Consider the following 16,369-nt stretch of genomic DNA (forward strand, 5'->3'; position numbering starts at 1 on the left):
TCTACACCACTGGTGTAAACAAGCAGGGAACGTTTAACACTCACTACAGCAAAATGATAGGGGCTGCAATAGTTATCATACAACAACTTGTGGAAGAGGCTGAGGGTGGTGAGGATATGAATGCTATCCACCAACCGACAGTGAGGAGACGGAGAAGAGTGTACAGACCCCGGGAAACTTACCAGGGGCTACATGAGCTGGAGATAGTGGAGCCCTATTGGGTGGACAGGGATCTCCTACAACAAATTGTTGAGCTGTGCTGGCCACGCCTCACATACAGAACTAACAGAGGGGAACCCATCCGGGTGGATACCAAGGTATGTGTAGGCCTAAGAATACTCGCTACAGGTACCTTCCAAAGGTTAGCTAGGGATATGATGGGGATCTCACAGGCATCAGCATCCAGGGTACTCCACCAGTTCCTGGATGCTATGTCAGCACATGTCAGTGAGCATGTATATTTCCCCAACACCCGTGAGGCATTGGCCAGCAATATGCAACTGTTCCACCAAATAGCAGAATACCCTGAGGTAGTGGGTGCTATAGACTGCATGCACATATGCATCAAAGCACCACCCGGTGAGCAGGGTAGGGTCTGCATCAACCTCAAGGGCTTCCCCTCCATCAACTGCCAGGACATGTGCAATGCCCAGGGCATAATAATGAATGTGTGTGCTGGCTGCCCTGGAAGCTATTACGATTCCCACATCTGACATCTGACACAGCTGTACCAGAGATTTGCCAATGGGGACATCCCTCATGGTCACCATTTGGGGGATGCTGGATATGCAGTGGAGCTGTGGCTAATGACACCCATCAGAAATGCACACACACCCAAACAAGAACTCCATAATGAGGCACACACACAAAACAGAATTATAGTAGAGCATGTGTTTGGGATGCTCAAGTCATGGTTCCAGTGCCTGTACACATCCGGTGGAGCCTTGTAGTACTCACCAGCTACATGTACCCAAATTGTCCTTGTATGTGCCATGCTACACAATATGATCCTGCAGAAACAGCTGCAGCAGGAACAGCATGGGGCAGAGCCACACAGCCCTCCACCATTGCCAAGGCCTGCATAGGCACAGAGTGACTCGGAGGAAGAACAACCTGAGCCTGCCCCAGTAGGCAGAAGGAGGTGTGCTCAGTATGCCCTGGCCTTGGCAAAGAGGCAACACATAGCACATACACTGACACAGGACGGACCCAGGGAATAACACCTCTCTCTGACTCTCACATACAGTAAAAGGGATGCCAAACATTACACTACCTGTGCCTAATTATGTGTAGGGAGTGTACAATGTTCATCCAACATAGGAAGCCCTGCAGCACCACCTTCAGTACTGGAACACCCACAAGGTAAGTGACTCACACATACCAGTTGGGGGGGGGCATATACCCAACAACAGTCACAACCAGCAGGGTGAAGACAAACACAAAGAAAGGCTGTGCTATGGCCTCTGAATGAGGCCTATGGGTAACCTCCCCCCCAGGCCTACACAGACAGCCTACAGCAGGTCAGGCAGTGGGATGTCAGTTCTGAAGGGTAGGAAGTCAGAAACTAATATGTAGGTAATTAAAAGCTAAGATCTGTAGTACACTGGTATGCCTCTAGTCAGCATGATAGGTAAGACTACAGACTGAAATGGAGTACCCAACATACCAGTACAGTCCTAGCAAATGTGTACAAGTGTCAGGTGTGCCCCCCCATCTGACATAGAAATGTAGTCACAGTCAGGTGTGCCCCCCCCAATCCTGTGTAGAAATGTAGAAATAGTCAGGTGTGCCCTCCCAGCCTTTGTAGAAATGTAGTAACAGTCAGGTGTGCCCCCCCCACAATCCTGTGTAGAAATGTAGAAATAGTCAGGTCTGCCCCCCATCCTATGTAGAAATATAGTAACAGTCAGGTGTGCCCCCCCACAATCCTGTGTAGAAATGTAGAAAGAATCAGGTGTGTCCCCCCATCCTATGCAGAAATGTAGTAACAGTCCATGCCAAATGATCGACCGATACCCTGCAGAGACAGCATGCTACCTGTAAGTTTACAACACAAAGGTCAGCACTGCAGTATAAACTACCTGGACTTGATCCACACATTCAATACAGACAGCTATACTGGGCATGCCCACACACTTAGAGAAATGAAGACAATGTCAGTCAACAACATACTGAAAGGTCATGCTGCGCATGCTCACACACTTAAACACATGAAGGCCATGTCTGCAAACACCAGTGGACCAGACATATCTGGCAGCCGCAGATGTTAGTGCAGACACTCCTCAGTATGCACCACTCATGCTTTGCACATGTACTGGATAGGGATACAGGCATATATGCAAGGACAACACACTATAATAAGCCAAAGGTAGGCATACATAGATGTGTGGAAGAGGGTGACTGTGACAAGGAGCCATCCAGGCCTGTCCTACCCAGCACACAGCCAAAGGGCTACAACCACACAAAGGTCAGATGTCACTCACTGCAGATACTAGCCACCAGTATATGTCAGCATTACACAGTGTGTGGTGCATGTGCCAGCTGTGCAACATGACTGTTCAAGAAAGTAGTCACCTAGCAGCTGTATACATGTACAAGTGAAATATGTCCCAGGCTGTGCCCACATGTGGCGTATCAACCCCTAGATGAATGGGTTATGGCCCATGCACACACACTGCCCTCCCCATAGCCCCACTATGACAATCCTGCTGAGGTCATCCACGGTGAAATACACCTTTGGGAGAGTTGTATCCCAGTAATCTCCAGGGTGCATCCCATAACTGTGCACTGCTGTAGTGTGATAAACTAGTTAGATAGGACTTCTAACCACAGCCTTGGCAACTGTGTGTGTTTGTGTGTGTGTGTGTGTGTGTGTGTGTGTGTGTGTGTGTGTGTGTGTGTGTGTGTGTGTGTGTTTGTCTGTCCATCTCTGTCTGTGTAGTGAGCAGTGCTTTTTAGGGTAGTCACACCCCCTACAATTTATATGCACACCTTTGGCAAGGCTGCTGATGTCATCCACCTAGAAATACACCTCTGGGAAGGTTGTAGCCTAGTACTCTCCATAGCGCATCCTGTAACTGTGCACTGCTGTTGTTTGATGAAGTAATTAGATAGGAGTTCTAACCCCAGCCTTGGCAACTCTGTGTGTGTGTGTGTGTGTGTGTGTGTGTGTGTGTGTGTGTGTGTGTGTGTGTGTGTGTGTGTGTGTGTAGAGAACAATGCTTTTGAGGGTAGTCACACCCCTTACAAGTTATATGCACACCATTGGCAAGGCTGCTGATGTCATCCACCTAGGAATACACCACTGGGAAGATTGCAGTCCAGTACTCTCTGTAGTGCATCCTGTAACTGCATACTGTTGCAGTGTGATAAAGTAGTGAGGTAGATGTTGTAATCCCAAACATGGCAAATTTGTGTGCATGTGTGTGTGTGTGTGTGTGTGTGCGTGTGTGTGTGTGTGTGTGCGTGTGTGTGTGTATACAGGAATGCTTTTTAGGGTAGTCACACTCCCTACAATTCAAATGCTCAACTTTGGCAAGGCTGCTGATGTCATCCACGTAGAAATACACCTCTGGGAAAATTGCAGCACAGAAATCTCCGTAGCGTGTGCCGTAACTCTGCACTGCTGTAGTGTGATAAAATCGTTAGGTAGGAGTTCAAACCCCAGCTTTCACAACTTTGTCTCTATCTGTATAGAAAGCAATGCTTTTTAGGGTAGTTACACCCCCTACAATTTAAATGCACTACTGTGGTAAGGCTGCTGATGTCATCCACCTAGAAATAAACCTCTGGGGAGGTATTAGTCCAGTAATCTCTATAGTGCGTACCATAACTGCTGTAGTGTGATAAATTAGTTAGGTAGATGTTCTAATCCCAGACTTGACAAGTGTGTGTGTGACTGTGTTTGTATGTGTGTACGTCTGACCCTGTCTTTGTAGAGACTGATGCTTTTTAGGGTAGTCACACTCCATACAATTCGTATGCTCTACTTTGGCAAAGCTGCTGATGTCATCCACCTAGAAATACACCTCTGGGAAAGTCGTAGCCCACTAATCTCCATAGTGCACGCCATAACCAGGTATTGCTGTAGTGTGATATAGACCTTTGTTGGGATTCTATACCCACACATGTTGGTTGTGGATGTTTTGTGTGTGTTTCAATGTCTGTGCAGGGAGCAATGCATGTTAGGCAAGTCACACTCCGTACATTTCAAATGCCCTACTTTGGCAATCCTGCCAATATCATTCTTTGTGAAATACACCTTTGGGGAAAGAGCTTTCCAGTAATCCCTGTGGTGTGTCCTATAACAACTCCATGCTGTAGTGTGATATAGACCTCTGTTAGGTGTTCTATACCCACAAATGTTGGTTGTGGATGTTTTGTGTGTGTTTCAATGTCTGTGTAGGGAGCAATGCATTTTGGGCTAGTCACACTCAGTACATTTCAAATGCCCTTCTTTGGCAATCCTGCTGATGTCATTCATTGTGAAATACACCTTTGGGGAAGGCGCTGTCTTGTAATCCCTGTGGTCCGTCCTATAATAACTCCATTCTGTAGTGTGATATAGATTTCTGTTAGGGGTTCTATACTCACACATGTTGGTTGTGGATGTTTTGTGTGTGTTTCAATGTCTGTGTAAGGAGCAATGGATATTAGGCTAATCACACTCAGTACATTTCAAATGCCCTACTTTGGCAATCCTGCTGATGTCATTCATTGTGAAATACACCTTTGGGGAAGGCGCTGTCTTGTAATGCCTGTGGTCCGTCCTATAATAACTCCATTCTGTAGTGTGATATAGATTTCTGTTAGGGGTTCTATACTCAAACATGTTGGTTGTGGATGTTTTGTGTGTGCTTCAATGTCTGTGTAAGGAGCAGTGGGTTTTAGTCTAGTCACACGCAGTACATTTCAGATGTCCTGCTTTGGCAATCCTGCTGATGTCATTCATTGTGAAATACACATTTGGAGAGAAAGTTCTTCTTATAATAGCTCCATGTTATAGTGTGAAATAGATCTCTGTTCGGGGTTCTATACCCACACATGTTGATTGTGTTTGTTTCAATGTCTGTGTAGGGAGCAATGCGTTTTAGTCTAGTCACACGCAGTACATTTCAGATGTCCTGCTTTGGCAATCCTGCTGATGTCAGCCAATGTGATATACATCTTTGGGGATGAAGTACTCCAGTAATCTCCATGGTGTGTACTATAACTGCATAGCGCTGTCATTAAATAAACTAATTAGGTAGGGATTCTACTCCCAGACATGACAAGTGTGTGTATTTGTAACTCGTGTCCTGTGTGGAGGTGAGTGTGTGACACCTGGGCCCAATGTGGAGTGGGTTTTGCAAATTTTTTATATGATGGCCCTAGTATACATCACAATGTCCACTGTACAGGGGTAACAGATGTGAAATAGCTGACATGCTGGGGTGCAAATCCATACCCATACATGTGACATCTAGGCCAGGCAATCACAGTTAGCAACCCCAGTATTACCCAGAGCACACTCTCAACCCATGTCTCATAAAAACACACACACATGCTGAGGCAACAGCCAATATGTGTGTAGTACATTGCATATTGGCAGCTGATAGTAAATATGGAGTGAATGCACTGGCCTACAGAGGGCATGGCGTCCTGTCCATCTCTCCAATAGGCACATACATGCAGACAGTACACCTTCCCCATGTTCCCCACTGGACATCTGCAACACCTGTGGTGCCATCACATGTGACTTACAAAGGACATACCATGCCTGAAAACATGCCCTGTATGGACAGATGCCACTGACACCAGGGAATGCTGTTAGCATGCTATCAATGTAGGAGCAGGATTAACCTGCTGTCCATTACCAGTTCCCGCCACAGGTGGCCAAGACTGGCACATCTGATGATAATCTGTGTATACAACATGGGCCCAGCACCCCAAGTACAGTTCCACATGTCACTCTACATGCATGTGGGAGGTGTGCACATCCCAGACACTGTCCATGTCATGGACTAAGGAACACATACATGGCAAGCGATGCACAGCATTGGCCACACGCAATAGTCACCCAGGTGACTGGATGGTGGATACAATACCCACCTGTGTGGGCAAATGCAGAAACCACAGTCCTGAGCCACAATGCAGACCATTGTCATGTGGCCTGATGCCAAGGTAAACCCATCACCTAGCCTTGTATAGCCAGTTGGCACAGTCAACCACCACAAACCCACGCAAAAATGCACCCATGCATGTCAGTACAGCCACCCTGTGTGTTTGTGTGTGTGTTGTATGATGCTTATGATCACATCCACACTCATTACAACCCCCAGTGGCGTACTGAAGCATGCTGTCTGATGCCACACACCTCCCCATACCTTTTGCCCATATGACCCATGTGGAGCATGTGATACCTGCACAGTAATGTGTTGTGGCAATCTCACTAGTGATGAGCTGTATCCCTGGCCCTGGCAAGTGTGTCAATGTGTGTGCATCCCTGTGAGAGTGTGGCTGTGTTGACGCTGGCACCTGTTCATTTGTAGCTACCATATCCCTGTTGCAGATGTCACTCACCATCACATATATGTTCTGAGGACTCCACAGCAGGTAACCTATGTGGCACATCCAATAACTGCATAGGACTGTGATAGCACTGCATAGTCATTATGGGTTTGATACCCTGTGCTGGTAGGTGTGTGACACAAACATGTTTAGGTTTTACTCTCCCACCCCTCCTTGACTTGTCAATGCCTCTGTCTGCCTCTCTCACTCCCTCACTGGTGGATGTGGCGACCTACACCTGGTTTTCTTAGGCAGCAGCATGTGCATTTTAAGTGATGCTCATGATCAGCTGATGGCCTCTGCATGAATTGCAGCCCTCCCCTAGCTGATTGCATGTTGGACAGCTGTGGTAACCTTCCCATAGCCAATTGCATGGAAACACACTCCAATATCTAGGAACATCATTTTGGTGTTGGCCCTTTTCATTCACTCTGAGCAGGAACTAGATCTGATGTTTGGCAACAGCATCTCAGATGGATTGGGGATCTACTTCTAACAACATACACTGTGGAAACAGGGCAACACACAGGAAGGGGATGTGCCTGACTTGACTACAGACTGTAAGTGCTGCTATACTGCATTTGGAGTAATGTTGGTTTAAGAGTATGTGTGTGTGTGTGTGTGTGTGTGTGTGTGTGTGTGTGTGTGTGTGTGTGTGTGTGTGTGTGTGTGTGTGTGTGTGTGTGTGTGTATGGCTGTCCTACATGTTTTAATACCTGCCATGTCAGTTCTATGTGTATGAGGAATCTGCATCTTAGGGTCATCTGCAGACTGGGCAGTGTGGTGTTCCTTTGGTTTCATGTGTTACCCACAGAGCATCTATCTGTGGACTGCAGACGGTAGTTGGAGGTATGCAGTCTGTAGATGGTGAAAGCCATGACAGTTACTGACCTCATATCCCTCCTAGGATATGTGTTGTAACAAACCCTGTTACAACAGTACATGTATGAGGTTATCACAGCAACATGTCAATATTGGCCCTGTGTATTTGCTTCCAGCCACAACTCTGTCAACCTTTGTACATATGTCATGCATTAAGAGGTGCATATGTGCTGTACAACATCATTAGTGTCATCATATCTGATAACAAGCCAGTGAGATATCAGAATGCTACACATGTTATCTACAGTAAGGATTATATTTGATGACATGATCTGGACATTCTGCGGTTGTTTGTACAGTACAGAGGTCTGTGTACTTATAGTGTATACCAACAGTGTGTGTATTGTTAGTATGTACTTTGGCCTGTGTACAGACTGTGGTAGATGTCATTGTCCTAGGTCACATCCTAGCTGATGTTACATGCTGCTCCACTATATGTTACCATATTGGTTAACATGTTTGTAGGGTCATACACACACATGTCCCATACCACAGACGGACATCAGACCATACTGTGTAATGGCCAAGTACATGTAGGGTTAGTGTGTGAGTGGCACATATAAGGATGGTGTTGAACAGATCGTCCATATACTTTAATATTATGGTAGCTTACCATATGTGGTTGTGGCTGTATTCACATTGGTTGTGGTTATGCACTTTCACACAGGTGTATCTTAACTTGTGCTGTGACATGCCTGTAGAGCCTGCTATATATACAGGTACATGTGCATTTACCCATAGAAGATGTAGGCCAGTGTTGAGCCAGTCAACCTGTAACCTGCACAGTGCTTTGTTACATGCCTACCAGCTTAGTACCCAGTGAGGTGTCATGTCCACATACTTTCCAGATGTACTGCTGCTGGGCCTCCCTTAACAGTCACGTATGTCAGAGCGGTGGGATGCTGTATGTCAACATCTAGTGGGTAGTATGTGGCCATGGCACCTCTGTACCAGTAGTTATTATGTGTCAGGACAGACAGAGGTGTGTGAATGCATAACCTATGGGGACGAATGTATACCAGTCGTTATGTGTTATACCCATCTACGTGGCTGTTAACATCCATATTGTCAGGCTTAGTCCACATGTTCTGCACTAAGGGGTCCTGTGTATACCTTTGCACTGTACAGAGTGTGTCAGAATGTCCACATCTATTGGCCAATATCTCTACTGTAGTCCACAGGAGCTTTACATGCTTGAAGTAGTAATGTACTTTGATGTCCTTAGGATGTCTGTCAGTAGCCAATGGCGCACATGTGAAAAGCAGATGTGACCTTCCACACACGCTGTTAAATAAATTGTTAAATCAGACTGTAAAAATCATTAGGTTTTTCAAAATGACAGACAGTAATACAGGATGCTCAAGTATCAAACAAATATGCATTCTACTAATGTACATTAGGAGGCAAAAAACCATACATAAACATGTACAGAGTTTTGACTAACTTTATTCAGGAAATACCCTTCATTTTATACTATTTACAATCAGCTTTTGCCCACCTCACTGACGTGGTCAGTGACAGGGTCTTTACATCACTACAATTCATAAGAAAATGCTGAGGTAATGCTTTTTCAAAAAGTTTTTCCCATGAGAATATTGCAGCCTTGCAAGGCACCTGGTCAGTCACAATGTCCTTCCGAGGATGTAACTAATTCAAGGCTCTTGGATTAGTTCAAATACAATGGATGAATGTCTTCTTAATACATTTCTTTGTCTCTCTGTCCACCAGCTGGACATTATCTCTGATAGTGCGCACAAGGCCATTCTCCTCGGTGGAAGCAGGAAAAGATACACATACAGACAGATTCATTACTTTCCAACTTTGCAAATAATATTCACTGAAAGACATGAGCCAGCCAAGCCAGCTACTGTCAGGGTCAATGTTTTAATCACACTACAGCTAAGCTTCAAGCAATAATATGCAAGTTCATTTCTACTGCCATTCTAGTAAAATAGAATTAAATGCATTACATATTATACTGTTTTCAACCTTTGCACTTCATATATGTTTGAGTATATGCCTAAGCACACATTTTCCTAACAGTTTATATATGTCTGAATACATATTTTTCCTAACAGCTTATATATGTCTGAGTACATATTTTTCTGACATTCTCCCTCCTGTTAATACATTTTATTCTATTAGAAACATAAACAATATCATTTCATTTCTTAGCCTTTTCCCTTTAAGGACTTTCAGCTAAGCAAGTCATTTGTTTTATATTTCAGATAGGCTTTCACTTGGTATCAACAGATTCAATTCCATGTCCTGGTACATAGTCTCAGTTACTGATATGTCAACTAAGTCTCTAACTAATCTTTTCATACAGGGTATCCCGCAGCAGACACATGCTCCAATTATGAGCAGAACCACACAAATAGCAATTAAAATATTCATTAGGATTGATCCCCACCCCCCAAATAGATTCTGGAAAAAGTTCGTCAGTGGGTTTGGGCCTGGTTCCGCCATTGCTGATACCTGCTGTATTACTTCTAGGTGATCGTTGATTTCATGTCTGTTGTCCGGAATGTATGCACAGCATTCTTCTTTGATAAGCCAGACGCACCACCTCTCGCGCTAGGGTGAAGTCGAGAGCCATTCGGTTTTGTAGTACAACAGTTCTCATTGCATTCAGTTCATCAGTCACAAGTTCAAGAGCGGAAAAAGTCACATTGCTCATCACTTTGAGGAGTTTTGACAATTTCCTCAGTTCCCAAATCGATTTGACTGCTCCATAGGCTGGGAATATTTCAGCCCAGGATATGACACTGTCACTCAAGTCCATATGAGTCAATTTTTCTTTGTCCTTCACAGTCGACTGGTCTTTCCAGCTTGCTTCAATCTTACCCACTGGATTAGCAGGTTTCTTGACCGTGTTCCCAGTTTGTTGAACTACATCTCTTACATTGCGTATTTTACCCAGAGGCAATTCTGCAGTATGTCTTATGGCTGGAACCAGATAACCCAAAAAACAACTGCCGGACCAATTCTCAGGTAACCATTTATAGGCCTTTTCCCACAAACAAAATAACAATTTTCTACTTTAGTACTGATGCGGGTTAACTCTGAATGAAACATTTTCTTATCTATAACAGATAATTGTTTATACATTTCAGGATTTTTCTGCACATCTCTCAACGTTGTTTTATCAAGCTTAAATACGAACCGTAATTGCTACAACTAGTACTCTGGTCTCTAGCTTTTATATAACATTTGTAAGACACAGTTATGTTACAATTACTCCAACCAACTTGGAGTGTATCATTTTTAACAAAACAAACAATTCCTCTTTGAGTAACGGGTAAATATAATGCCACTTTGTCCTGTGATCTCACAGTACCTGTGTCGAACAGTAGATTTTCCCAAGTCTCATTTATCCCCAGAGGGACAGCAGACATCAAAAGTCCTCCATATGCTGTAGGTATCGCAGTACAAACCCAGCAATTTGAAACGTTCATAGTCTCTACATATACACGTTTCATGGCTAGGTATGTGTTAAAGTTTGGATGCCAATCTATGGCAAGTTCATCATGTTTCATCAGTTTCACTTCTGTAGTTATATGCAAGAAAAACCACAACAACAAAAAGGTCACCACAAACATGGTTAATAGATGTATGATCAGTAGGCCAGTGAACCAATGTCTTTGGGGTTGTTTTGCATTTATACACTCTGCCTCTGGCCATCCTGTTTCTGTGGTATATCAGTTACAAAATGTTTATCTAACTTAAACTCTTTGAGCGGTTTACAGTCGTCAAATGAACCCAAGATGATCTCTCAGCAATTTTACTGCAGTAGGCGTTGCCAATAGTACCTGGTACGGACCTTCCCACTTTGGACTCGCCCAATTCTTCTTTTGATAACCTTCAGCCAAATCCAGGACCCGGGGTCAGCACAGCTTCGGCTTTGTTTCTTCTTTGTCTGAAAAAGAGTTCAACTGCAAAACAGTCTTATTTGTTAACAATTTCTTCATATAACTAGCTAATGAGCTATCGGCCTCCAGCTCTGCAGGCATGAGGGCTTTCCATTGTGGCACATAATATGCTCTTCCGAATACTACCTCAAAGGGGGTCAAACCCCTTACATTTGGAACAGTTCTCATGCTCAGCAGTGCTAAAGGCAGACAGCAAATCCAAGTCTTCTGAGTCTCACTCATCAATTTTCTTAACTTATTTTTCAAAATCCCATTGTACCTTTCCACCAGTCCTGCTGACTGGGGGTGATAAGCACAATGGTTCCCTGTGCATGATGTTTACTACAAATATGACATGCTGCACAAAATTTTTGTGTATAATTCGTGAATCCGTATGTTTGGAATGTTCTGTTAACTAACTGTACCATCCCCCCTGTTGAGACATGGCTCTGCCCATGGCTCAACAAAGCCGCATATCTAAATAAATTAGATGGCAATATTGGATTTTTTTCTTTGGAGATGTACAGTCCTTCTTCAAGAATTGCTCCTCGCTTTACCCACTTTTGCTTCTCTGCTTTTGTAGTTAATGTCTGCATTGTTTTTAACATATCTAAATCTAGAGTCTCAGAAGGTTGTAATTCTTCATTTGAAAACAAAGTCTCTGGGTCTGAGGCAGCTTGCTTTGCAGCTGCATCAGCCCGAGCATTTCCTTTTGAAATCTTATCCTGTCGCTTAGTATGGGCTGCACATTTACAAATAGCTACTTTAGTAGGTAACTGAATGGAATCTAACAGGTTCAAAATCAATTGTGCATGGTTAATCGGTTTTCCAGTAGATGTTATCATTCCCTGTTCTTCCACTGTTGTGCAAAACATGCACTGTAGAGAAAGCATATTGACTATCAGTATATATGTTCACACATCTGTTTTTGCTAAAGTGCAGGCACGTGTTAAAGCTATCAATTCTGCTGCTTGAGCAGACAGGTTATGCTGCAGGGTTGCGCTTCTACAATTTCACCATCTGTTACTACTGCATAACCCACTAGATTCTTTCCTGTAGGACCCTTCTACATGATCCGTCTACATAAAATGTCACCTCTGCATCAGCTAAAGGCACATCAGTGAGATCTTGTCTGGGTAAGGTTATTTGTTCCATTTCCTGTAGGCAACTGTGTGGTGTGCCATCCACAGGAATCGGAAGTAATGTTGATGGATTTAATGTTGTGCATCGTTCAATTATCATATGAGGTTGACTCAATAGTATGGTCATACAAGAAAGATGTCTAGCAGGGATAAAAATGCTATTTTTTCTTGCAGTAAAATTATCGCAACTGCATGAGGCACTCTCAAAGTGAGAGGATGAAACAACACCACTGAGGCCGAAGCTTGCACTGCCATAGCTGCTGCAACAACTGCTTGTACACAATGTGGCAATGATCGTGCCACTGGATCTAACTGCGATGAGTAGTAAGCTATGGGGCGTTGCTTGCTGCCATGTTGTTGCGTCAGTACTGACGTCATATATCCCTGCCTGCAATCTACAGTCTGAAAAAATCTCTTATGGTAATTTGGAAGCCCTAAAACTAACGATGAAACTATCAATTGTTTTAGTCTGCAAAAAGCTGTTTCTGCTTCTGATGTCCAATGTAGTATTTCTTGTGCTGCCATCGGTGCTTTAAATATTAAATCAGCCAATGGAGCTGTTTTCAAAGCATAATTCGGTATCCAACTCCGACAAAAATTAGTCGTTCCCAAGAAGGACATCATTTCCTTTTTGGTAGTTGGTTTAGGTGCTTGTAAGATTGCTGTTTTCCTATCTTCATCTAATGTTCTACCCTCCTTGGATATCACATATCCCAGGTACTTAACCTGCTTCTTCCAAAGTTGCAATTTGTGCTTGTTTACTTTATGCCCTTGTTCTGCCAAAAACTTCAATAATGCTATTGTGTCTTCCCTACATTGCTGCTGGGTAGGGGCTGCAAGCAAGATGTCATCTACGTAAAGTAATACTTGACTGCCCCCTGGTGGAGTAAATTCCGCCAGGTTGCTAGCCATCTCTTGTGCAAATATTGTTGGACTTTCGCTATATCCCTGTGGCAGTCGGTGTACGATACCTTTTACCCTGAAATGTAAATGCAAACCAATGTTGGCTATCAGGGTGTATAGGTATTGAGAAGAAAGCATTGCTGATATCTACCACAGTGAAATACTTCTGCTGCGGCTTCAAGTCATTTAACAAAGTATGTGGGTCTGGCACCGTAGGTGCCCTCGGTATTACTGCATCATTTACGGCTTGTAAATCTTGTACCATCCGCCATTCCCCATTTGCTTTTTTAACAGGAAACAGAGGAGTATTACATGGTGAATTCGAGGATTCTACCAGTATCCCTTCCTTAAGTAATGCCATTATGATAGGTTTGATTCCCTGCTCCGCATCCTTCCTCAAAGGATATTGTCTTTTTCTCGGTCTAAAAGCCGATTTTGGTGTAATAGTTACTGGACCTGCTGTTCGAATAAGCCCTACATCTGATTTCCCTGTTGACCAAAGAATGCTTGGTACGTCACTCAAAGCTTTTTTTTCTTCTTCTATCAAGAACGCCAATCAGCTGTCCTCACTCTGTTGTAAGTGTACAGCTGGGCATGCTTGCGTTAACCAATTTAGTTTCTGTTTTTGTACTCCTTGGTCTGACAATTCTGAGTCAGTTTGTTTCTCCCATCCTGTCACTTTGTCACCCAAATCTACCCACCTAACATCCCTGTTTTTGGTTAGACTGACATGCGGTAGTTTGTTGGATTTGTACAATTCCATGAACTCCTGAGGTAATGAACAACTTACCACACTATTACCCTCAGTATCCCAATACAAAGTCCGTAATATTAATCTATTTGCAGGATTTCTGAACAATTTTTGTTCATATTCCTTATCAGGCCCTGATGTGCTACAATAGTATAGAGTACAATGTAACAAATGTTGCTGATCAAAGTCGAGGGAAGGCACCTTACTGACGGCTACGTTCATCAGTTTCTTGGTCACTGCCCTGGACCGGTTGTAACCAGGTCCTGGCTGTACCAATAATAAGCTTCACCCTCCGATCGCACTACAAAAGCATCCATTTGTCTCTGTGCCTCCATACCTTTCATGGTAGGAACTACTGCTATGCCAAAAGCTGCATAAGATCTCTTCCCAATAAGTTCATGGGACATTTTGCAGAAAGTACTATTTTACTTCTCTGGGTTATCCCGAGACAGGGTCAGTTATCGCTATATCATGGGAAAGTGGTTCCCTGTACAGCTGTCCGTTTGCTGCTTTCACTAATATAGTCAGGTGATTCAGAGTGCTCCGGTAACTTTGAAGGGTGTATCAAAGTTCGCGATGCTCCTGAATCACACAAGAATTTAATTTCCCTCCCTTCCACCAGAAGTGTAACTTCCGGTTTTGTGTCTGCTAAATAGACCTCCAAGCTCAGCAAGGCCAAATCCAAAACTTCACTTTCCCCAACTTCTACATCCGTTTGCATGTCATCTGTCTCTTTTATTATGTTTACATTATTTCCCTGCTCATTAGTCTCTCCTGATGACTGCTGAGCAGTATGACTGCCATCTAGTCAATCCTCATCATCCTTATCCTTTTTTTCTGCAGGTGCTTTATTCCTGCAATCCCTTGCCAAATGTCCTTTCCTTCCGCAGTTAAAGCACTCACCTCTTTTTTTCCTGTTCTCATAAACCTCTGGGTCTTTGTCAGAACGTTTGTTGCCCTGAGTATTTCGCTTACCCTTTTTGCCTGATTGTACTACAAAGACTTCTGCTCCGTCTTCAGCTGTGAAGACCTGCGTTTTTTTTTTTTCTTTTTACTGTTAAAGTGTCTTTTAGCATGCCTAGCATACTCTAATAAGGCTTGAAGCCTACTCGTTCGATGATCTATCATATGCTTCGTGATGAAGCTAGTGATAGGGGCAATGCAACCTTTTAAAAATGCATTCTTCAATTGTTGTTCATATGAGCTATCATTTTTCTGATTTTCAGGAATAGTCATACCACTATGGTTATTGAAACATTCTAATAATCTACCATAGTATGCATCTACTGTTTCATTATCTTGTTGTATGCATTGGTTAATACAAGTCCAATTTGCTCTAGGTTTCCATTTTTCAGTAATGCGGTCTGTAAGACCCCTCAACCTAGTATCTAGCTCTGCGTCACTATGTAGGAGTGGCCTAAGTTGTGCGTCACGGGCATTCCAGGCACCACAAACCATGTGCCAGTCCGGACCTATAATTTGTCTAACTACTTTTTCTACCTCTTCCCCATTTAAGTGGTAACTCAATCTCATACCCTGTAAATCTTGTACAAACTTTTCAAAGTTAATTTTTGGATGGGGAATTCCCTCTGTAGCTTTCCGGATGTCCTCCGGTGTCCATGGTCTATATACTAAGAGAGTTGAGGCCTGGCCCTCCTGTCCTGCCTGTGGGTTTGGTACTTCAATTAATGGACAGATTTCCTCACTCTCATCTAATGAATCTCTGCTTAGTTGAACATCTCTAAGTGTTTTACGTTCGGGATCTAGTTTCAACAGGTTCTCTTACAAATGGTTGTTTTAATACCCCTGTTGTCTCAGGATAGCGTGGGGGGGGTCCAGCCCGCCCTCCCGCTTCATATTCTAAATAAGGTATTGGAGGAGGTGGTGGGGGAGGGGCCGTTGCTACTACTGTATTATTATCCTCTTTGTATAAAAATAATGCTTTTGCATTCTTAATTTTCTGCTCCCTCCGGTTCACTTCCTCAATCCACCTATGTGCTTGAGGAACACCCAACTGTCGTTGTTTTTTTGCCTGACCTTCTGCGTCAGATTTTAACTGCTTCAAAAGTTTCACTAGTGATATTTTATCTAATTTACCATCAAATTCATACTTGTTGACCCATTTTGCAAAATACCTCACATTGTCTGCTCTTTGCAATTGCATATACTTCGCGTCATCTGTTAGCGGATCTCGACCCTTAGTGCACTCATATCCCATGTCTTAAAAAGAC

Source organism: Protopterus annectens, chromosome 1.part2, assembly GCF_019279795.1.
Source record: "Protopterus annectens isolate FY-2018-M chromosome 1.part2, PAN1.0, whole genome shotgun sequence".
NCBI classification, from domain to species: Eukaryota; Metazoa; Chordata; order Ceratodontiformes; family Protopteridae; genus Protopterus; species Protopterus annectens.